The 25,238-nt window shown below is 36.6% G+C and overlaps 2 long non-coding RNA genes across 3 annotated transcripts; both read left to right on the top strand.

Moving 5' to 3' along the window:
* The first annotated feature begins 14,536 nt into the window (after positions 1-14,536).
* LOC149040986 (uncharacterized) lies at positions 14,537-16,521 on the top strand. Of its 2 annotated transcripts, none has more exons than XR_016189041.1 (2): positions 14,537-14,914; positions 16,125-16,521. It is a non-coding gene; the product is annotated as an uncharacterized LOC149040986 (long non-coding RNA). The 2 variants fall into 2 exon arrangements; XR_016189040.1 differs by lacking the exon at positions 14,537-14,914 and adding an exon at positions 15,247-15,411.
* Positions 16,522-18,387: 1,866 nt separating this feature from the next.
* LOC113679164 (uncharacterized) lies at positions 18,388-19,284 on the top strand. The gene is made up of 2 exons (XR_003446969.2): positions 18,388-18,660; positions 19,000-19,284. It is a non-coding gene; the product is annotated as an uncharacterized LOC113679164 (long non-coding RNA).
* The last annotated feature ends 5,954 nt before the right edge of the window (positions 19,285-25,238 follow it).

Genomic DNA, 25,238 nt, shown 5'->3' with positions numbered 1-25,238 from the left:
AAGGTCTTGAAGAGATGCAATTTACTGTGTTTACAATACCCATGAAATGTGTTCAGGTGTTATTTTGTAAATGTATTTAGTTGACCGCAATATTACAAATTCACAAATGCGGAAAAAGTTCTCAATCGAATTTTCACGAAAACAGTTGGACTTGAATATGAAGAACCTTTTAATAAGCCTTCTATAGCTACTATCGAATGAAATAGAATCTGAAGTGATGCTAATTCCTTATCTGTCTTATCATTTGTCTTATATGTAGTGACTCAACTATTAAGCTGTTTTTTTTTAAGTTAACTGCTCAGGGTTTCATGTGCTGTAAGAAACGACACGATGCTAACGTTTCTGGTCGTAAACTTCTGTCACATTCCGCTGCCAAACCCACTGTCTGTGAATATGACCTCGGCTATAAACCACTTGGGCAATGTCAAATAACTTTTTTGTCTCTTAGATAGATTAAAAAAAAACGCACCTATTTTGTATTGAGTTGTTTGACCCATCGTCATTAGCAAGTTTTAAAAAAAGAGAGGAAATTGTTCTCTGCTTCTAAAAGGGTCATGATTTATAAAATATGCATTAAGATATCATCTCTCTAGCGAATTCGTGCAGTGACCAGGTGAGGAGTTTCCTCCGCCTATAACATTTATCATTTACGCGATGAAATTATAGACCCCTAGAAATAGGAAACCCTGAGTGCAGAATTTTGTAATTTTTTTTGCAAGATCGCTAATTTATACCCCTACAAGTGCATATTGTATGAGTTGTGACGTTGTCCTTTACAAGGGTTTTCACATTTTGATGATGTGTACAATTCTTCTGAGGTGTGACTTGAACTATTTTTGAAGGAGACGGTACATTATGAAAAGCTACCAAAAACCTGACACAATATTATGGGAAACCTCATCATGTGAGAAAATTGAGTGCCATGGAAAAAAAATAGTTAAAGTGATGTAACGTATTCAAAACACTTCATATATTATTGATAATTTTGTCATATACGGAAACATGAAAATACCAGTAATGTATACAGTGTTTAAGGGTGATAAGACGAATAATTTCTAATTATACAAAGGTTTCTGGCAGTGGAACAAACTGACTATGTATCTATTCCCTGAGATGCCAAACACGATCGACCTTGCATTGAGCAATAGAAAAAAATTTCTGGGTATAAGAGAAGTGTGATAGCCAATTTTTGTTACGTATCAGACAAAATTACAAAAGACTACAGATTTACGCTAAAAAAAAAACTGTTAGCCAAAACAAGTCATGTGGGACCAACAAAGGTCCACCAGACATAACAATGACAAAATACTTTCAAATTTGTAGTTTTACGGGAACACTCTTTTTTTCTCAGTGCTAGTCTGATCTTTTTTAGCTTCATTTAGGTATAAAACATATATTTGTCTGGTAAGTTTTTTAAACAGAGAGGGACAAATGATGATGTTTCTTTGACAAACAAAATCTCTTTTGTCCATGCCATATAAAAAAGGTCGAGAAGGGTTTGTAGTATATATCCATATTGATGTAAGGCTTAATTTGTGCCGCGGAAACAGTAATTCTTAAAAAGGTGTACAATTTTTTTGCGATAAAAGACACTTGCTTGTCTTGTTTAAGAGAAAAGCCACCAAAACTCTTTACAAAGTGATGAGAATCTAATTTCTCACAACAATATCGTCTCTGAATCAAACAGGAAGGTCAGGAGAATTAAGAAAAGTATAGCAAACTCAATAAACTCTTTATTGCTAAACAAATTCTCCTTGTCAGTACGTCAGGAAATGTATAGGGAACAGTTTGGAGAACTCACATACTGATGTTAGGGTGACGGAGGGTTACTGGAAATGACTTAGTAAATGAATGTTGGAAGTTCACCAGAAAGAAATTCTTTGAGATTAGTAACAAGAAATAACAACTTTACATAATCGGTCTGCGACAGACAATAAATGTGTTATCGGTTTACCGGCTAGGAAATATAGAGTGATGCAAAAAGATCGGATACCAACAGCATCGAAAGAGGAGGTCGCGTTAAATCACAGGCAGCCCAAGTTCACGTCTCGAGAAAAAGCCAACGATTAATTCATGAACGCGTCACGCGTAGTGTGAATCGGTGTTAAGGTACGAGAGGAACCGTTGAAAATTTGAACACGATATAAGGAATATTATGGGGAACGAAATATGGTCGATTTACCAAGATAAATATTTCGAAAGATAAGTATTTTACACGTGAAGTCAATAAAACATACTCACATCCTGTGTGTCCGTTGTAGTTTCTTGCGATTTCTGCTGTTTTAAGCTTGCTTCACCCATCACTGTTATTTATGTCAAAAGACAGGATGTGAATAAGTTCTATTGATTTTATATGTAAAATGTTCATATTTAGAAATATTTATGTAAATGTAAAAAGAATAAAAGATCTATATTTCGGGCAATTTAATGGAGAATATTTGTAATTTTGTGAAGAACTTCAATAATTAACCAATAGAGAAGCCTTCAGTCGACTGTGCTCTGTCCTGTTCTGTTATAGAGCTGTCTACGTCTCGTGTTTCTCCCCATTTCTTGAGTGCTCTAGCCGCTTCCTGCGTGTTTTATAACAGAACAGAGCACAGAACAGAGCACAGAACAGAGCACAGTCAAGGCCTCTCTATTTGTTTCATGATAAAGAATCCGTTAGATTCCCCAAATATTACCTTCAATTTTCTAAACAAACTTTTTTTCCAAAGCGAATAACAGTGCTCTATTAAAGAAATAAAAGACACGTTGAGTGCATTGTTGAGTTATATAAACACGAGGGAGTTTTCAAAAACACGGAAGAAGTACGAATTGCTTGTATAACTCAACAATGCTCGGGTAAGAAGTTTATTATATCGTGTATAAAATGTATTGTGAAGTGCGCACGTACGTACCTATGACACAGGCTGCGTGCTTTATATCTCAACCGCGCACTCGTGTGACGTAATGCGCGTGCTTTGAAGAAATAATAACGGAGCTCGCAGAGCGTAGCCCCATAACTATACGAAATAGTAGTATGAACTCGTTCTGATCAATCACGGCGCGCGAAGTTCTCTGAACATTTTATAAACTCTCATAAAGCACGCTACAATAAGCCAATCAGAATCCCTTTTAGAATGGTTCAAATAATCTTATTGACTGTACAAAAATATCAAACCATCAAAGTTTACACTCTGCGATAGTTTACAAGCTTAAATGGTTCGGCAGGTCGAGTTTAACACTATTGCCTGAAGGTTTTTAGTATGTAAAACAGAGTCTGAAAGTGAAATGTTCGGTAAACTTCAGCTGAATTATGGCTCATAAAAACACGCGAGTTTTTTCACATGACAAGGTAGAAAACAAACAGTTCAAGGCGAGTGTTTTATGAATGAACGACGGCCGAATTCACTGAAACATGAAGATCACTCGAGATGACAGCGCCGTAAAACCAGGCAGCAGTGACTGACGTGGCCTTCCACTCAACGCATCGGAAAGGATATTAGGGCAAGTTCTAAGTTGTTCACTCGATGAGGGGTTGATGTAGTTTCTGAGGCTTGCTTCACTGCGATGACCGGAGATCGCCATTATGAGCCAGCCGCGATGGACCTCAGCATGATCTCAGTCGCTCTGGCACCGTCATGATTAGTATGAATTTTAACAGTGAGGCCAGTTTGGTTATATTTTTCATCATTCATGTTTTGTTCTGTTTTGTTTTTGACTGACAAAACTTTATATACCATAGGAGTGTTCGCAGTGCTTGATTTCTATTACCGTATATAAGCTTACAATCTAACTGAGATTGAAAACCTTTAAAACTCGGACTGTCTATTTTATTTTCTCTGAGGATTTTCGTCTCTGCTCACGTTTTAATAACGTAATTTACGGCGCCTGGCATGTTAACAAAGCTTGGCTTGGTTCTTCTGTTACTAGTTGCCGGCTCACTTGTTCCGAAATTTCACTTTCAATTATCGAAAAGAAGCTAGAGAGAAGCCCCGGAAAAGATAGGACATTGTACAATTTGCCAGATGGTTTCAGAGCTTTACCTCAGCTCTATGCTCTATACTCTCATAGAGAACGCTCTTTCAACCAATGACACGCATCATATCCGAACTTTTGTTATAATTCGAAATAAGAAATGTCTCAATTCCGTTCAAACGGAAGAAACAATAAATATCGATTGAATGTATACAATGCATATAATACAAGCGCTTCGAGTAATTTTTCAGTAAAAACACTTTCCCAAATGTTTTCCTAACTTAAGGTGGCGGAAACAGTGGGCTATAGCTGTGGGCTACAGATTCAAAGCTATCAAAAACCAACTTTCCCTCTTCGCAGTCCAACCAATTTCACACATGTGTCTACGGTATCAGATTCCTTGAAAAATTCTATTGCAACTTTTAGAATTTATTTTTTTCGCGTAGATAAGGTCTCGCTGCTGGGTAAATTTGAGGAAATTATATCTAGCCGTTTCGACATTATGCTACCGATAAATCTGTTAACTGCCGCGAGGTGTTTTGATAGTTTATGAAAAGAACTCTAAATTACATTATATTCGATAGATTACTTTGTTTATCGTGGGAAAAAAATTCAACATGTTGTTAGCTATTGGGCTAAATTTAAAACTATTTACTGGTATCGATGAGAAACTACAGTGTCCAGAATTCGGAGAATTTTCCACCGGCTTATGTTTATTGGATTAAGGGGGTAAGTCTCTAGAGAAACTGTGGTGCTGCGTTGGTGGAGGACTATAACAGGGTAATTAAGTGTTATCAACTGAGTTGAAAACGTAAATTGGCCATTGTAAAGAGTTTAAAGGCTGACGTTTCGAGCATTAGCCCGTCAGAGAAGACTGCAGTAACCTAAAGATACACATCCGCGCTAAGACGTGATCGGACCTTGCGTCAGTTCACCATCCACGTGTTCTTCTTCCTCTGTCCCTTCATTTTCTGGTTTATCAAGGAATTCATTCCAAGCTTAAAGCATAGGGAAAGGTATGTCAAAGGTAAATGCAACATTTTCTGCCATCGACTGTGAGACATATTTCAGTGAAGGAGGTTGTGGTGCCAATTTCGTATTAAATATATTGTTGGGAGGAGGTGCGTCCGACATTGTAAATGCTTCAAGTGATAACGAAACTGGAGAGGTAAGATGTTATATTATTTTATTGCAAAATAGCAGATTAGGACCGGGAAGAAATGAGAAACTTGCGTCACGTTTATGATCAAATTGGAAGTCACGCAACCAAGTCACGGAATGGATGGCGTTACGGCTAACGACAGTTATTTTTTTAACATCGCCCTTGAATCAATCAGTTTTCTTTATTTATATCATCTGACCTATGTAAACAATCCGGGATACCAAGCCCCTGAAAGTAAAAATGGCGTCGGAAACGAATTTTATGGAAGGAACCGTCGACCCAGCTTTTACGATATCCTTTCTGCGTGACTATTAAGGCAAAAGTTCTATTCGCGACGAATACTACAAATCTTCAGCTTTTCGGGGATCAAAGAGAATGCCACATTCATCCAAAAGAGTGGCACAAAATGAGAAATGAGAGACCCCTGTTCGTAGCACGATGCTCGCAACCTACCAACGGCGTCTTCTTTCTCGGATGTGCCGGGTCGAAGTCTGGCTATTTCAGCCAATTTACTGTGTTTGTATGGAAGTGCAATATGACTCTTGTATGGGATTTACGTAATTTCTTGGGGATCAAAGACGAAACAAGTGTGAACCTCGAAATTTCGTCCAAAGCAACAACTCACTAGCACGATAACACACGGATGCTCGCAAGTACGAAAATTATTTTCATTTGGTTAAAAATTTTTAATATTAGATCTTTGCCATACAAATCCTCAGGAGCTTTGGCCATTTTTAAAGGGCATGCTTGGCCGCCATGATGTCCAATATTTCGGCCTTTGCGAAATAACATCTTTTTAATTTCGTTAATTACGAAGGTAATAATTTATCATCTTTCTTTTTCTATGTGCTTATACGAGCTTTCAATATTGCTGATCCTAGTAGTAAGCAAGAAGCATGTCACATGCATATGAACGTAGAAATTGCCTGACTCACTGATAAGTCCCTGTGGCTCAGTGGCAAGGCACCAGAGTGCAGAATACGAAGGTTTGAGGTTTGATTCCTCATGAGACTCAGAATTGGTTCTTTGTCCCACACCGTATCGAAAAAGCTACTTTCTTTAGCCTGCATTATATCTAATGCCATACTAGTAGTAACGTTAATTATGCGATGTTCTATTGTCGACAAAAAGGAAGGCAAAGTAGTGTAAAACTATCACCTCTTTGTTAAATGCCGCGCACGCCACCCGGGTTTTCACTGGAAGACTAAAGCAGAACGACAACCCGCAAATATCACTGATTTTTTTAGTCCAGCGATTTAACTCGGCGTTATTCTTAATCCTAAGAAGTATTTTCCCTAGCGCCAATTCTTTCTTCTATTTTGTTTTAGGTTACGACTAAAACTAGATAGTTTTAAAACTATCACCTCTTTGTTAAAAGCCGCGCGCGCCGCCAGTGTTCTCACTGCAAGACTAAATTAGAACATTAACCTTTAAAGATCATTTTTAAATCCAACCACTTAAGTTGGGCTTTTTTTAATTCCCAAGTGGTATTTTCCCAAACACAAAATTTTCTTCTCTTTTCTTTACATTACGAGAGTGAAAGCGTGATAGTATTAAGACTAGCGCTTCTTTGATAAGAGCCGCGCTATCAACCAATGCTTTCATTGTTTTAAGACTAAATTAGAACGACCACATCGATCCTTTTTTTCATTCTAACGGCTTAATCGGGCGATTTTTCCAGTTCAAAGTGCGAGTTTTCATAGACGAAGCTTTTTCTCTTCTTTCTTTTTCTACGAGTAAGGGAAGTTAGTTTTAAAATTCGCAACTCTTGACCAAGTAAAACCATCGATAAAAGTTTCTAACTAAATTAGAACGACCAAATTGATCCTTTTTTTTAATCCAACGGCTTAATCGGGCGATTTTTTCCGGTCCAAAGTGCGAATTTTCATAGACGAACCTTTTTCTTTTCTTTCTTTTCTACGAGTTAGGCAAGTTAGTTTGAAAATTCAAAACTCTTGACCAAGTGAAACCATCGATAAAAGCTTCATCGTTTTGCGGCGTTGTGCTGCGCGCTATTATCAACTGATCCTAAGTACAGTATAAAGAATTCAGCATTTTCAGGTATCTTGTTTGGGGTTTATAACAATAGTGAATTGTTGCTTTTTTTCCCATGAGGAGACGCAAATCGTCTGCACTGTAAGTACATATCAAACTCCGCAAGAAGAGGGAAATAGTTGAACACGTGCTCTTGCATCCGATCTCACAATTTACGAAAACTTCATTATTCTTGTGAAAAATGATAGCCGTCTCACTGAAACTTGATGACAAGTATAAGCCGGCAAAGAAAACAGTGCAAAAGCAATTATCTGTCACATCGATGTCAGCAGCAACAGGATTATGACACCTTACAACGTTCAAAAAGTCCCATACATTTTCTTAGACTAAAAGTCTAAGAAAATGTAAGGGACTCTCCGGGATACTTACAGTACAGACGATTTGCGTCCCCTCATGTCGTCCTCTTGCTGAGTGTAGTTCGTGAATGTTGTTAACAACAAAGCATCCTTATCGTGTTAATAAATTCATAATCAACTGGTTCGCTGATGAAAAAAATATGCTGAGAGATCAAGCATAGTGAAGGGCATTTTCTCCCTTAGGTACCCCTGTGTGAACAACATCCTCATGAGCAACTTTCCCAACCCCTCTCCCCAAGTGCCGCTAATTTGACACGCCGACAATTTTGCGACGATTTGAAATTCATCTTCGCCGAGTCTCGGCCCAATTTCCTCAGCGCAACAAACAACAAAAGGCTATTGTTTGAACTTGTGAAGTCGAATTTAACCCACAACAACGGCCCATTTCTTGATACGAATACTTAAAAAACTCCTTTTATATAGAGGCGGCCAGTCTAGAGAGCAATCACTGAAGGTTTTCTATCACAATTTTCACAAACTTTGAACCTTCCTTGTTGGTTTTTTTTTTCCAGTGGTAAAAATTTAAGTGCTCGTTTTGTTAGGGTACACTCACCTGATGTTTTTTGCACTCTGAACGATCATGAATAAATTTAAATTTTTGGGCCTAACATAGACCCGAGAATCCAAGTACAGCGAAAAGGACAACAAACACCCTCGAGGTCATCGTTGCAATCTTCTAGTAGATTCGTAGTCAATATCGAGAAAAATGTCTGATTGATTGTTACCCCAGCATCTAGCTTGCTTTTTATCCAATTGCTTCAGTGACAGTTTGGCAGTTTATTCCTGATCAAAGATGAGAACGACAAGGGCTCAATAAAGAAAAGGTTGTCATTTTACGCACATTTGTCAAATCGGGCAAATATTTGGTTGCAAGCAATAAGTTACGTACTCGTCATTTGTCTCTCAGCCGCTAAGAATTATCATATTTCATTGAACTCGGATGGAATGACTGAAATTAAGTCATGATGAACTTCAGGGCTCTGAGACACCTTGTAAGTGGAAACTATTTCAAGAGGATCTTAATTGGGTAGACCGTTACCTATAAAATGGCAAGGAGATGTAGCCGAAAGCTGTAAAAATTAAAAACTTTTGACTATCAGTCGTAAAAAGAGTTAACTGTAAAATTTTTCCTGCCGCGATATATGTCTTGTCTTATTGCCAATGCGATTACTGTGGTTACACATTTTATTTTGTTTCCGATCTGGCTCAGGTCCCACTGAACCATATTCTGCTACCGGGATTGTCTGCTTCTTGTACGTGGGGGTAAGTTGACAGACTGGTGAACATTTATTTTTTGGGATCTTCAGTTTCTTCATTCGGTGTATGAGTGATTACTCTCCTGAAAGGCATAATAAATTTTTAACGAGGTGGGAGGGGAAGATGCCAAATAACAAAAATTAGGCAAGAATCAAAATCGGAGAAGAACACCACTTTATTTCAGCATTGAACACAGATCTGATTGATTTTCTTGGTATTAAGGCCATGAAGTTTGAGACAGAGTCATCAGACCTACCGCCTTATGAACATCAGCGAGAAACCAGAAATCACTCGTTGTGGGCCCAACAGCAGCTCGTTCCGGAAACGTCCTCGTTGCTTGACTTTGATGGTACGAGCGAGCGAGAGAATGAAAGATGAAGATCGATCATTTAGTTTTCAAAATGACTGAAATGAATCTTTAACATTTCTGGTGGCCACAACAGAAAGAAATTAACCTACGTACCACTAGCCGTAAAATGGCCAAAAATTTAACCGTTAGCTTTAAAAGCCTTTGTTCCATTGAGATCCTCTTTCATTGAACAATAAGCCATTTCCCTTTTACCTGGTGCGCTGTATTGGCAAGTAAAACTTAGAGCCTTGGGCTTTACACAAGCCTAAGTACTCCAACATTACTGACATGAGAAGGAGTACAACAATCCTCAAAGCCATCGTTACGAATCAGAACTCGACTTTTTGAGACCTTAAGGAATTCTTTTACCCTATAAAACGACAGACACTTCCACTTTGATGGGGTTGATCCAATGCAAAGAACACCTGTGCTTTTTGGAGTTTCATTTTCACGAAATGTTTTTGATGTTTTTAAACGAAAAAATTTTTAGCCATCATTGTGTCATACAGAGGATAAAAGGTAATAAGTAAAAATGTAGTTAAAGATGAGCCCTGTTAAGTAATTGAACAACATTGAGTGGGCTCATGGCCTTTGTTTTGGCTCTTAAGCTTAATGAGAATAACGGACAGGTAACCTCATATTTTTTCTCCCTCATATTTCGCTTTAACTCAGGCCTTTTAGCTTTTCAAAATTTTAATCTTATTCTTTTTATTCATTCTACAATTTGTAATTTTTTCACTAGAGGTGAATTACCGATAGTACTATAAATTCACCTTTTCCCGATGGTTTAAGAAATAATACAAGTGTTCATCGCACCTTGGAGGCTCCGCAATATAAGAGTGAAGAGCAAGTGAAATTTACTTTCCCTAAAAGAGCTAGTTACTTCGTTAAAAGGAAAAAGGTCTTTTATTAAAAAAAAGAACGACAAAAAAAAAAACAAAAAAAACTAACAAAGAAACGGCATGAAAAACGAAAACAAAAAATTAAAAGGCAATTGCCAATTTGGTTGTTAATATCAAGTGGTAGTTTTAAGCGAGTTTTTGTACTTTATGCGATCAGTTATGGCATAGAATGGCGTATTTTTTTGTTTTTTTGTTTTTACGTTGCCCCCAGCTAGAGGAACCTGTATTTAGCGGTCAACCACCATTACCATGGGTGACCGCTTAATAGAGGCTCGACCACAGTATTATTCTCACAGATATTCACGTACAAATATATATATCTCCAGCTGAGAACGGCCACAGTCGTGGAAATTTCCTCATATCGTTACGTGAATTTTGCCATGCACCTTCTCATTTATAAATGGTTCACGCAACACCTCATAGAATTTTATTCGGCCTTACCAAAATATCAAAACCCTGGGAAGGACTACGCCTCAAGTCGTACAATATGCACTTTAAGTATATACCACACAAGTGAATAATGCTTTTAGCGCTGATTGTCGAGTTCGGAAGTGAAAAGCAAGTACTATACAGCTCCGATTAGCTGATGAGACAAAATAACAGGACAAGAGTTGAATTTCCGAACATTTTTCGGTTCACTGAAAGAAATAAACTAATTCTTGGTATCTGTGTGGTATCCACTAAAAGAATTATTCACCTCAGTGTCGTTGAAAGTGGTGGATATTTACCTTGCCGCTCTGTGGTTTTATAAATATCCACCTCTATTCAACTGCACTTCGGTGCATAAATGATTATTAAATAATGAAATTACAAACGAATGTGCCATTACGTTAATGGTGCAAATTTTTGTCGTTGGGAAATCCTCACTTAGTTCCTGCAGGAATTCTTTAGAATAATGAGATTTTAACGGATATTTTATGAAATACAACATATTTAGAGAGCAGAAGTATAATATAAGCACAAAGATGATTTCCATTCATTTTTTGTGAACTTGCTAATGACGAAAGGTGAAGCAATTAAACGCGATAACCGGGTGTTTTTCGTGTCTTAGAGACAAACGTATTTATTTGACATTCATTCTCAAGAACTTTGTACTCAAGGTCATATTCGCTGTGTGTCTAGCATAGAATGGCGCCATTCTATGTCATGAAACAGAGGTTTACGACCAAAAACGTTAGCATCGTTTTATTTTTGTTGCAGTTGCATCAAAGCCCGAATTCAACTTTAACGTATACTATGCAAACAAACTATAAACTCGCTGAGTCACGATTAGCATATGTTTCAAAATTCTTATTAAAATATAAATGATTGAACTGTAAGGATGCTCTCAAAATTTACTCGATTGTTAATATTTGCATCAGAGTCTAGGAAGATACCACTTAAAATGTTTGCCGCAGGCAAAATTTATTTTTGATCTTTCAACGCAAATGATTTGTGGAAAGGTACTGTATAACATCAAATGTCTATTGAGGTTTTGTGAATCAGCCAGAGAAAATAAGAAATTAGCGCTGACTCAGATTCCAGCTCAGTTGAGATTAGAGATATTATTTAAACAACATTTATATTCTAGCACAACTGTTTCTAAGGATGTTCCAGAAGGAACTCTTTACACATTCATGAATTTGTAATTTAGCGATCAGCGCAAACCGTTCATCAAAACATCCTCAAATATATTCAAAATGAAAACAAGTTTTTTTCTTTTATTTTTCCGATAAACCTTCCTTTTCCTTCTTAATTAAGAAACAGGCTCTCTTGAGGTAAAGTAGACTGCCATTGTTTTTTAATTGTAAGGGGAACCGTAAACTGAGACAAACAGATGTCTACCACGTTTACCCTCGATTATGGTTTTCATTCCACATGTCATGCTTTAGACACGAAAACAAATTCCTTCATGACAAATGCCCGATGAGTTCATGATGATGTCGATTAGCCCCCATAGACCAGAGGCAACATATTAACATCGGGATTCAGCAAGCAAGGTTTTAGAAATATCATGTTACTTTCATTTCCCTAGATGAAAATCTTTCCTTGTGCGTAAAAATGTGATAATGGGTGCTTCTCAGGCAAATTACACGTAAACGACTCGGGTCGATTAATTTTCATGTTATTGGTATTTTAAAAGGAAAAACCAAAATTTTTCTGCTTTCTAAATAACTACATGAATCATTAATCTCAATGAAAAGATGAAAAAATTTCTCACGCTGTATAAAAAAAAAAACTTTCAAAACTATTCTAAATTTTGCTACGTTATGTACATTACCTCACCAATCATTTCATTCATGGGAAAATCTTGAAGGAAAACTATGAAGGAAAAACCGAAATTCTTCTGCTTCCTTAATGGTTCCATAGGTTATTTATCATAATCAAAAGATGCACAATTTTCACTCGCTTTCAAAAACTTTCAAAAATACTCCAAATGTCATGTAAGTTAAATACGTTACTTCACCATTTACGTCATTCATAGGAAAACCAAGAATTTTTGGATGCGAATTTTTTAGTTAATGAAAACCACCGTCTAGGTTGTATACTAGTGAAACATCAATATATATGAACATGTACTGCAAAAGATATAACTTTTAGCAAACAGATAGCAAAAAATTCAAAGAGATGTGCTAGAGTGATCATGATATACTATGGTTTAGCAGGGCGAATTGGGTCCATTACGGGTTACTTGCAAACAAACACCCTTTATAAAGATTCACTTCCAGTGGAGTTTCACCGTTTCATTTTGAAAACTAGCATTTATCATATATTTCCATTTTTGAACGAAAACACGATTAGTTTCAGCTACAACGCCAGGAGTTAAAGCCACAATATTGATAAAAGTGCTGTCATGTTCATGTTCATAAACAGTTTCTCAGTCACTATTGTTAAATATACCACCAGTCATTTACCCAAGACAAAAAAGAGAATCATCAAAAGAGAATCAGGATTTTTCAATTTCCTTAACGTCATGGAAATTTCTGACCACACATCAAAAATAAGATAGATATAGTATATCTTGACAACAATTGAAAGATTCAGATCATAAATGAAACGCATTCAACATTTCTTTTACTGAAATATTCAAAGAGGAATCTGCAATATGAGAATCTAGACATCAGTCTGAGAAAAAATCATGGGTCGATTACCCTGAGCTTTTTCGTCATCATTCTCTTGTTTCGAGCTACAGAATAAAATGATCCTCCCGTTTGGAAAATATTCATTTCCGGTGCCGCCCTCTCGTGAACGAATTCATTGTTATTATCTAGTATTCCATTGTTTCGCTATTTTACCATAATAGGTAAAAATTAGGTTGCTTATATCATTAATACGATTTTCAAAAAAGCTGTAGAAGGTATTTTAAAAACCAAGAGTCTGAATATTAAAAAAATATGAATAAAAAAGAATAAATCCCTCACTCGATGTTTTCAACATTAAATACGAGCGCTATTTATTCTTTGCGCCTGGAAGGGACAAGAAAAAAGAATTTGTTGCGCTTATTATGCGTTAAACCATCAAATAAGGTGTATTATCATTCATGCTCGCTATAAAAGTATTTATCAAATCGAAAATAACAAATGCAAGTCTGAATTAAAGATTACGATACAAAAAGTGACATACTAAAAAGAAGTAAAAAGAATGAGTATCCCGTGGGTTGAGTTGGAAAAATTGGCGCTCACTGAACTCTTTTTATCAAAGCATATGAAATGTTACTAGGATGTATTTGAGCTCGACGCCATCAAAAATGAAAAATGTTATAAATTAAAACCTGTTCTGTAAACAGCAATAACTTTAATGTTTTGAGCGTGCTTCGTGTTCAACAAAAACGATTTATCATTCTACAATAGGCCTCTTCAAACTTCTGCAATTTAAAGGTTCAATTTTCTATCGGAAGTTAGCTTTATTTCTTACTTTGACTACATAATTACCTACTAAATTCAAAACAAAAAAGAAAGACCAATTTACATATTATGCATCTTTTTAAAACAACTCTCCTGTCCGTAAAAAAGCTGTAACAGTATTCAGTCATGTCAATGCATTTGTTGAAATTTCACTCTGAACTTCTCGGCAGCCGTTGTGGAAGCTTCATGTTTACCTTCGTTTGAAGCATCTGAAGTGCAACTGGAGACCGTTATTAGACGTTTTTAAAGAGAAAACGGTTTATGCCTTTGACCCTGCGGTTATCGTCCAATTTTTGCTTGTTTAACAAATATCAAGAGAAATGATAAATACTCTTTCCGGCCCCCTTAAATTAAAAGTGGTTTCAAGAATCGATTAGTACTCGCATCAAATTTCACGGCATTTTTAAAAAGACATTAACTAAGGTTGAAGGCTAATGACGACCGCCTGAGGCGACAAAGAGTCGTCGAGGCGGACAAAAAAGACTGTTAAGATTCTATTGGCTCTATTTACATTTCGAGGCCAAACCCAGAGTTAAAGCTAAATATAATTGAGGAAAAAGATGACGTTAGCTGTCCGTTATTCTCCAGGGACCAAAAAAAATGCTATAAACCTATTCCATGCTGTAAAAGTACTTAACTTGACTCATCTACAAATATATTATAACTTATTATCTTTTATTCTCTGGATAACACAATGATGGCATCCACTTTAACATTAAAAAGCATTTAAAAAATATACGTGGTGAATAAAACACCAAGAGGTACAGGTGCATTGATCCACCTCATCAAAGTCCAAGCGTTTGCAAGAGTCATTTCAGAGGGTTGAAGAATTCCTTGATCGATCTCGGAAGCTCCAATTCTGATCCGTAACAATGGCTTTTAGGATTCTTGTTGCGTTTCTAGTCCTGTCAGTAATGTTAGAGAACTCAGGCTTGTGCAAGGCCCAAGGATTTGAGTGTATTTTCTACTACTGCCCACCGGGTAAAGGAGAGGTAGGCAATTTTTACTAAGGCCATTATATTTCCAGTGAAGCAGTTTCCACCCGATGGAACATCATGACTTTATTTCAGTTATTCCAGCGGCAGTTAATGAGATTTTTCGTGAAGAAAGTGTATAAATGATTGTTTTGGCGGCTGAGAGAAAATTACCGTGTTCGTGACTTTATGCTTGCGTTCAAATATTTGCACAATTTGACAAGTAGACGCGAACTACCAACTTTTCCGTAATTAAGTCCTTGTCGTAGGCGCCTTTGACTGATCTGAATAAACTGCCAAAAATATCACCGAGGCGACTGGATAAAATGCCAGCTGAGCCCTATTATCACAGTCAGACATTTTTCACGCTCGTGATCTACCTGATGATCGTAACGATGACCTTCAAGGTGTTTACGCTGCTTGTTTTCCTGTTCGCTTTGCTTGGATTCTCGGGCGTATCTCAGGCCCAAGATTATGGGTGTATAATGAGCCCTAAAAAGTGCAACATAAATGGGGTAAGTGTAATCGACCAAATCGAGTGCTAAAGCTATTGAATTCTCAAGGTTTTAGACATTTGTAGACGGTAGTTCTCAGAAAAATCCCAGAAACTAGCAATGTTTGACACTTTTCTCCAATCGAAAAGAAAATAAAAAAGCAACCGATAAAAAAAGGTTAAGGTCTGCACAGAAAGTAATGGAAAACATTCAATGATTGCGCTCTAGAATTGGAGAATCCTAGTAAAAGGACTTTTCTAAGTTACAGTAACTCCACTTGTAGTATTGTAGGCTTATAACAGATGTCTTTTGGAAGAATGGAGGATTTCTTTTGAAAGGAATCTTCTCAGTTGCAGTAACTCCACTTACATAGCATTCGACATACTGTAGGCTTATGTCAGATGTTTTTTCATTTTGTCACAATTGTGGTACAAAGAAACAATTCTAAGCCCCTATCAAAAATCGAACTTATGACCTTCGGGATCTGCGCTACAGTGCTCTATATCTAGAGCCTGTGCGGTGCGGAGCTAGGCCATTACAAGGTTCACGCGTCCTACATATGCTAAGATCAGCAATGTTGAGAGCTTTGTGTAAACAAATAGAATGAGGAAAATAGTAAATTATATGCATCGTTATAAATTTAGAAATATATTTTTTCGTCTTACTATGAGTGTGGGAGTTCCTGCGAGAAATCGCATCTTTGGAGGCTTCTTCATGATTCTCTCTCTTTACAGATACGAAATGACCCGGATCTTTCACCGCAGATCCCTCTAAACGAGTACAGACGAAACAAGTTGTCGCGTTTAGAAGAATTCCTGCGAAACAAACGAAACCGCTTTGTTGATGATGTCATGCTGAATGAGGAATAGCCATGTTGTACCAATCTTGTCAAAAGAAAAGGAACCGTGCCGCTCGTTAACGAAGACTCTATGTAATTTAAAGCTAAATTTAAGACACATCAAGCTGGTAAACAAGTCTCAAAAATGAATAAAGAGGAAAAAAAAATACATTTATTTCATTTCTCGTAGGACATCCTCAAGTTTGGAAAATTTAACTTGAACCAATTAACTCTCTCTAAGAAGTTATCTTTGAGAAAACTTTAAGAGGAATAAATGCTTGCTGATTACTTTATTCTAATTTCTTTGGACTCTTGGACAGGTGAATTTATTGCAAATGACTAACAAAGATTGTCATTACTTTCGAAGATCTTCGAAGAAATGAACGAAGCTTTTTTCGTTCCAGAAAAAAATATAAAAGATTTTGCATGTTTGGAGCTGGAAGATGTGTAGAGCAACAGTAATACCATTAAAAGAGTAATTGACAGAGAAATTCAGGCACAGCTTATTCGGAAAGAACCGAATTATGAACAATTTGATCCAAGAGAAAGATTCTTCGTGTAGCGCTTTCTGGAAAATGAAATATTTAATGTAGCTTCAGCTTCTAGAACGGACTTAACCTTTAAGCATTAAAGCTCGGGTCGTCATGGAGACAACAAAAATCGAGCTCTCGTAATTTTCCCATTTTCAACTTGAGCTTATTCCAAAGACAACCGATAGAGGCAAAATAAAATTTACTCCGCATGCAAGAGAAAATAATTTTACCTCTTTGTAGAGAAGGTGATGGAATAACGTCTGCAGGTGCTGACTGAACAACTCATATTTTTGAATATTCTATAGCTTTTCATTTATATTTACCAAAAAAAAAAAAATAAGAGACAAATACTCCCTACTTCTAAAATGCTCGCCCCATGCAGGTAAGGTTCAAATTAGTTAAATTCTATTCTATACTTATGTCAAAAAAGAGGGAAATATATTCACTAGCATTTTCCCTTCATGAAAATGATGAATCAATTGTATTTCACCCGGCCGGTGTCATTTGGTTATAAAAAAATGCCCGCTTCATCAAAATTCATAACACATTTAGAAGTGATGGCTGCCATCGATTAGCATGTGTATAGATTTAACAGAGGTGGACTCGCACAGCATTCTTAAGAAATAGGTTCATTAGCAACTGATATAGCAACACACTAAAGGTCGGACACAGCATAAACTTAATCACACCCAGTTTTGTTAATAATAAACTTCAAAGCAGATAAGAGAGTTTTATTTCGGAGCCACTTATAGTCCTAATTAAAACGCCAGCACGTTCTACCAAGAATAAAGGGGTAAGTTTCTAAAGAAACTGTGATGCTGCGTCGGTGGGAGAGTATAGCAGGTAATTTAGTGTTAACAACTGGGTTGAAAACGTAAATTAGCCACCGTAGAGGGTAAAAAAGCTGACGTTTCGAGCGTTAGCCCTTCGTCAGAGCGATACGAAGGGCTAACGCTCGAAACGTCAGCTTTTTTACCCTCTACGGTGGCTAATTTACGTTTTAAACCCAGTTGTTAACACTAAATTACCCGTTCTACCGAGAAGATTGTTTCCTCGCCGGGGTTTATCGAGCTAATAAGCTTTAAGAAAGATCTGCGGTAATTGTTCAACACTCGAAATTGAGCTTAAAGGCTCGATTTTTCACCGGCTTAATCAGTTAATCAAGAAGTCTTTTCATTTATTATTCAAGGTGATCTTTAATGGCTCTTTGAAGGCAGCTTCTATTAACTAAACTATAGGGAATCCTTAAGAATTCTTTACTGAAGCCTAGTTTTCAAACATTTGGCACTTCTGAGCCATTAAAAATATAAGTAGGATAAATGAAACGAAATCAACATACTAAATTTGACACTTTCCATGGTTTCAAGTTAATTTCTACCGGTGGACAGAAATTCGGTACTACTGTTGCTAACAGGAAGATTCACAAGTTTATTGTCTTGTTGCAGTTTGTAATTATAATTTTCTCACGATGCCTTCCGGCTGATCATAAGTAACACCTCTAATTTCTAATGCACCTTTCGCCTTTAGGGGACCACGGCAGTATTTTAAAATATTGTGTGGCATCGGCCTTTTATGACGTAATGCTTGTAATCAACCGTAATAATGAGTCGATCACGATTATAATATGCATCAGCAGGTGTCTCCGCCACGAGTCCTAATCAATGACTGGTTGAATTAACGATCGTTGGCGCCACCGCTTTTTATGACTCACACATAAATAAAACCGTGCAAAGCTCGTGTGAAGGCAAAAGCGAAGATTTCCCCGAGGTGACAACAGATCCAAACATGGTGTCTAGGTTGTTCTTTGCTCTTTTAGTTCTGTCTGTGGTATTAGAGTTCTCAAGTCGATGTGAAGCTCAAGGCAAATATATATGCATGTTCATGACATGTAAGCGTGAGGTATGTCACATGACGAAAGTAGAGTTTTTAAGGCTCTTTTTATCTGTTGTAGATGCGTGATTCTTCTAGTCTTCACAATTTCTGAGCTAGTAGCTCACCCATCCAGTTCGCCCTAACTAAATAAAACGCCATTTTTTTTTACTGAAAATAGTAAACACGGTTTATCTACTATGCCATCGCTCTACTAGAATATTAGACAGGGCAAAGATTAACTTATACCTAAAACAGCAAACGAAAAAAATTATTTTTCTTCTGCCTGGTTTGAACTAATATTTACACAAGGATTGAGATAAACGTTTGCGGTCGCCTGATCTCTGACTTTTGTTGTTTTTCTTCCAGGAGTTGGAGAATCCTCAGGTCTCATTGGCCGATGATAACCCAGTCCCTTTGAACGAGTACAGACGAAATAAGCTGATGCGATTATCAAAACTGCTTCATGAAAAACGAAACTTATTTGACGATGTTCAGTCAGATGAGCGATGATGATGGATCTTCCATAACAGAAACTTACATGCGTATCTTAATTTGAATTGGAGATTTATCCCAGATTAATTTGTAACGATACTTATGAAAATTGTACATGTTACAGATTATATACTTCTATCAATAAAGGTAAAAAAATAATTCACGTTTGGTTTCAATTTTTGGTTCGTTTAATGCAGCATTGCGATTTACAGAGCCGTTTAGTTCTATCTCAGAATATAAAACGTTGTCATTTACCAAACTGTAAAATAGACGTGAAGAAAGAAAAAGAAAAAGAAAAAAAAACATCAAAAGAGAAGGAAGAAAAATAAGCTTGGGAACGAGTATTTAGAAAAGCGGGCATACATCGTTTTCTGCAATGACTGCCACTGCATTTCCTTCTAGTACTGAAACTATCCTTACATTTTTTCCCCCAGATTGAGAGCTGACGACTTTTTGTCTCCGCGTAAGATTTAGGAAAAACAAATCCTTCCGGAAGGCACTAGTAATCTGAAAATAAGCAGTTAAAAGCCTAAAATTGAGGCAGGTAGAGATGACAAAATTCCTCGCAATAAAAGGATCTTTTCCACTGCGACCGTGTGACACACGTAGAGTAGAACCTAGCTAACTTTGTTAACCTCAGTGAACTCGGACTTCCCACTAACTCGAACAAGATCCGATTTCCCTTGGATTTGAAGCCAGTTTTCAGTCATTAACTATCAGCTAACTCTAACTCCCTGTTAACTGGAACTAATTTTACTTCCCCTCGGCACTAATTTACCCCGATAACTACAATTTTAACTCAAAACTTTGGTCGATAAACGTCAAGGTGTCAGAACGTAGCATGTTGGCACGTCCAATGTTTAATTGCTGTTGATACGAATCCTATAACATTTACGAAAAAGTAATATTCTTAGCTCAACCAAACTAAATGTCCTTATCTAATAGGTATTATAATACAAACTATATGTACGAAAATTACTGTTGATTGTGCAAGAATGGTTAAAAATATGATTCTCTATTAATTATTAATATTACAATTGATATTCAACACCAATTTCGGCAACTCGCATCCCTGCTAACTACAACCATTTCCTTTTTTTCTCTCGAGAGCTCGAGTTAGCATGGTTCTGCCATTACTGTTAGTTTTAATGACTTATATTCTTCGACGGGATTCGGCGACATAGAAAAACACGATTACAAAAAATATCTAACTATTTATCTTACTATTTACGCAAGAATCTTTGATATCACATCCTTAGAATTCTACCGCCCACCTAGGAAAATATCGGCAATTATCGTAATTTCTCCTGATTTTCTTTCACCTCTCATGCTTAAATAAAATGAAAATTTGATTTGACTCGCTTTAACAAAACAGTCATACCCTTTTACTCTCATGCAAATTAAGTGTGATTAGGTCAACTGAACATTCTCAACTTTTGAGAACTAGAATTTGACTGGCATATGATGAGTTGTATCGTCCCAAAGAAGGGATTGAATTTTTCTCATTAACCCATAAAATGACTTCTAACACGCAGTGGACACTCAAAAATATTTTTACGTAGTGTAAAAATGTTTATAATTATCTGGCAAAGAGGTCATAATTTAGCGTTTTCGTGATTATACTTGTATCTCGTTTTTAACTCGTGGTTACGCGAAGCGTAGAAACGAGTTCATATGTACAGAATTACACGCAAGATGTTATTTATCTGAAAATATTCTGCTGATTAAGCAAAAATAATTAATAAGTTTGAAGGGTTCCCTCGAAGTATTCGGTACCCTGTAAGTGCCATCTCTGGAAACGTAAGGCTTGAAAATTCTCGCCGCTCGAACAACGCCCTCTTGAAACATTGAAACACTACTCTTAAGTTTGAATTTGTAATTAAAGACATTACAAGCCACGAGGTTTTTAATTAAATAGATAGTAAAAATTAGAGGTTATTTACAAATGAAAATGTAAATTATAATAAAGTTCTATTTACGAGGAAATTTGGTTTTATCAACTGAGTTGATGATTAAAATAGGCTGTCATGAAAAGTTTGTAGTGGCGATGTTTCGAGCGTTGGCCTTTTTCTTTTTCTCTGTCGAAATGCTAACGCTCGAGACGTCAGCAACAGAAACTCTTTAAGATGGCTAATACTTACAGATGATAAGACCATGATTATCTTAATTGAATAATCTCTCCGGCGCAGGACCACAGTTTTTTTCGGAAACTTGCCCTCTTTAAGTTTAATTGGGTAATCATCTCTTTAGAAACAGGTAATTTGTGGCCTCCTTTCAATAATACTCGTTAAGGGTCTCACTTTGCCTTTATCGATCAGTTTGTTAATCGGGTATAGCTTTGAGTGTTAATCGAAAAAAAAATTGGCTACCTTCACTTAAATCGCCTAATTACCTGTTAGCAATCGAGCACTGCATATTTACTATGTCCAGTGTGACATCTGCAAAATAAGACCCTAATGCTTAGAAACTCTAGGAAGTCTTTTTATGTTTTATCCTCATATCCTTTAGAAAATGAACAAATCTGCCAATAACAGAGCTGGTGGCGCATTGAAACGAAATTTCAAAACGGCCCATGAAATGGACCATTCTCCTTACCGGAGTAAACAATTACTTACGAGTTCTCTTTTTTAATAATCCGATAAGAAAAATTCATCTTTTCTTTTCAGTGTAGATATAACCACCGCCAGGCTGTGGAAAATGCATGAAAATGTCAGGTTACAAATTTATTTTATTCTTCCCATGTGGCTCTTTGTAACAAATTCTATTTAGTGGTAGACATACCACAGAGATAATCCGTCTACCCTTTTGCATAGATTTTTGCAGAAAAAAGAGCGGAGAAATCTTCTGTCTTTTCTTCTCCGATGATAGTATTGGTGCTTGGCCACTTGTCACAGAAAAGGGCAGTATCTTAAAGGTGTACTTTAAACCCTAAATACCCGACGAAGAAAACGTTTTTTCTAGACTGGTAAAAAATTAATTGATTTTTGTTTTTGGTATGATTTGTAAATTGTTGGGAAACACATCAACTCTCTAGCAAGAATGTATCTTAGTTCTCTTCACCATTAACAATTACATCTTTAATGACACTCAAACTCGGAGGCAACGCGCTTCTTATCGCATTTCAACTCGAGTCACCATGAAAACTCATTTGAACTGAAGTAACACGTTATAGTTATAACCTCTTTTTACCAGATACAAGGCGACAGTTTTGTCCTTTAACGCTGAGTATGGCAGTGAGAAGGAAGACTTAGAAGACACAAATAAACAAAGCACAGAAATGCCAAAAACACTTTCAAACTGCATGTAGATGATTTTACAAGCTTACTGAATAATAAATAAACCAATCCTAAAAATAAATGATAAACAAAGAAAAACATTCGGAGAAGGTAAAAATATTTTTTTAATGTTGAAAATGACGGTATGAAATGTATCAAAACCTACTGAGTATTTTTTTTACTAAGGCTGAGTGAACCCAGCCACTCCCCCTGCTCAACCAGTGGAAAATGGAAGGATACTTTAAGTCTTAGGTTTTAGCCTCTTATGTGCGATTCAAGAAAGTCGGGTAATCTGTAGCCGGCTACAGAAACTCCTCGCATCGTTGCCAGGCTCCCCTTTCAATGAAATTGAAAGATAATGCAGGATCTCGGCGATGATAAATTTCCTGAGAATCCCTTGGAATAAATATCTCTCTATACAGTCCAAAATGGCGTCCGTGATCACAAGAAAAATGACTAATCTTCAAAGTAGAAAAGTATCGTAGTCGCATCGATTTTTTGAAGGAGTTATATTTTACGAATTGCGGTTAAGTAAGTCTTGCACAAATAAATAAGCAATGACCAAAATTTCTACGAAGAACTAAATTTTGTGATGTTGTATTCAAGCCACAGAACAGTGATTAATTGAACGTTTTATTTATATTCTGGTGAAATTTCACTGGAAACAATTTTCATAACCCTTTTCTCCTCAAGAGTGACCGGCTCCTAATTTCTCTTTACAGTATCACCCTAGAACCAAATGTAATGGTCGTGAGAATTATGAAAATGGTCGGCAATTTATGAGCTCCCGATTCATAAACAAATTCTTTTTGTCAGCACCATTGGAAATGTAGAGGGAGCGTTTGGAGAAAGTGCATACAGACGTTGGGGTCAGCCAGGAGACCTTTTTTTCGCGAATCATGGACAATCCGATGAGTCCAAAAATTTTAATATCAGCAAAATTTTCACACTGCACGTTCTTTGGAATACTACACAATTTTCAGCGAGGAAATAATCATCCGAATATACTAAAGAATATTACAAACACGATTTAAGTTTCGTCTTGTCAGCTGCTGAAATAACCCTAAGCTCAATGACATCATGTAAAGTATGCTGACAGAGGAATTTTTATTTGGATTCGTTGCTGGTATGAACTGTCCTAAAAATTTTCTTTTTTGCGTTTGAATATTCAAGTATAATTGAAAGAGATGTACTCTTTCAACACTTTCCTTCTCATCCTTTAATTGGGCAAAATATGTGCATGCGTCGAAAGATGTAGACTGATATCTATCACTTAATGATGTAATATCTTGATTTTTTAACAACACAATAGCGAGGGTGTCAACCTGCAGAGAACGCAACCGCAAAAAAAGAAAAAAAATGCAGCTGAAATGTTTCACTTAGTTGTGATATGACATCGCTCGTGAAATGGTAAGTTTTGAACATCGTTTGGTCAAGGTCAACCGTGGCAAGTTATTAATAAATACGAAAGGGGGATGTATACTCACTTTTCTTACATAATTATCAAGTTGACCGCACTTGGAAAAGGTACCGTGTGAGCATGGCTTCTGTTGCTTCTATTTTATCAGGAGAAAAATTGGCAGACTTAATTTCAGTAACTTATCATTACAAAGAATGGTAATTAGGATTCTACTTCATGTTTGATATCCGACTACTCTCAACAATTTCATCGGACAAATTTTTTTCCAATAGTTTCTAAGATGCTATACAATTTTAAAGATCAAAATCTACTAGTTGACTAAAAAATGTACAATTAATTGGCCCTACCTACCCTTCAAAGCAGGAATTTTTTTTTCTATTGTAATGCATGTCATGACGATTTCATCTCTCTTAATCTCTGTTTCTTACTGCGAAAAAAAAAATAACAAAGACAAGAAAAAAAAACAGAGCAAAGCAAAAAAAATCATAAAGACAATGCTACTTGCGCTAATAATTTATTTGCTCTCAGTCTTTCATTGGCTCAGGAGGTTATGGTCAGCACTCACTGCTGAGTGTAGCTCGAGTTAAAATTAGTTCCAGGGATAAATTGAAAACCCTAAGAATTTTATCTTGGAAAACTTGGATTGAATGAAAAGGATTAATTTCCATTGTCCGCCACAATTACGTTGTCTGAATGACTGAATAGAAAAAATTCAGAGTCTGTTGAAATTTTGATTCAGTTTTCAGTCAGCATTCAAAATCTTGTGTCCATTGCAACACCGTTATACAAAGCTATTCAAAAATGGTGAAAGTTTACTGATTTGATAAGATCGCACTGCTATATCTAGAGAGAAAAAGACTATAAAGCTGAGATTTTTGACTCACATGCACTTCTCTCTAAACTTGGCCAACTCGGCAAACGAAAGGTGAGTCATCATTGAGCTCAAATGATCCCAGGACCATACATTTCCTTTTTGTGGTTTAGCTTCAAGTGTTCGTAACAGAAATGGTTCCCGTGAATTCTCCAAAATGAACTCTTACTGTCCAGCGTAAAGATTTCGCCTTCTTGTTGACGCCGAAGTAACGACATTTGATCCGATAGAAAAAAGACGGTTTTCCCTAAATTCGTCTGAATCAGAAGCTTCGGCTGTAATTGTCTTTAAATATCATCGTGATCTATTTCAAAAAGGGACTTGTATAGTGGTAAATATCTGCAATTAAGTTGTTGGGGCACCTGAACGTGTTAACAGTCGAAACTGGTTGATGTTTGAATCCTAACCGGAGACTCTTTCTCCCACTTTCATGACTAATAAACGTAGAACTTTTTCCTTGATTTCAGTGAATAAAAAATATCTTGCAGATTCCTTTCATACGGAATGAGTGGTAACAATGACAGATGTTAGGATCTGGATCGTGTTC

The sequence above is a fragment of the Pocillopora damicornis genome, chromosome 8 (genome assembly GCF_964200805.1).
Source record: "Pocillopora damicornis chromosome 8, jaPocDami1.2, whole genome shotgun sequence".
NCBI classification, from domain to species: domain Eukaryota; kingdom Metazoa; phylum Cnidaria; class Anthozoa; order Scleractinia; family Pocilloporidae; genus Pocillopora; species Pocillopora damicornis.
This window is presented reverse-complemented; position numbering and strand designations above follow the sequence as displayed.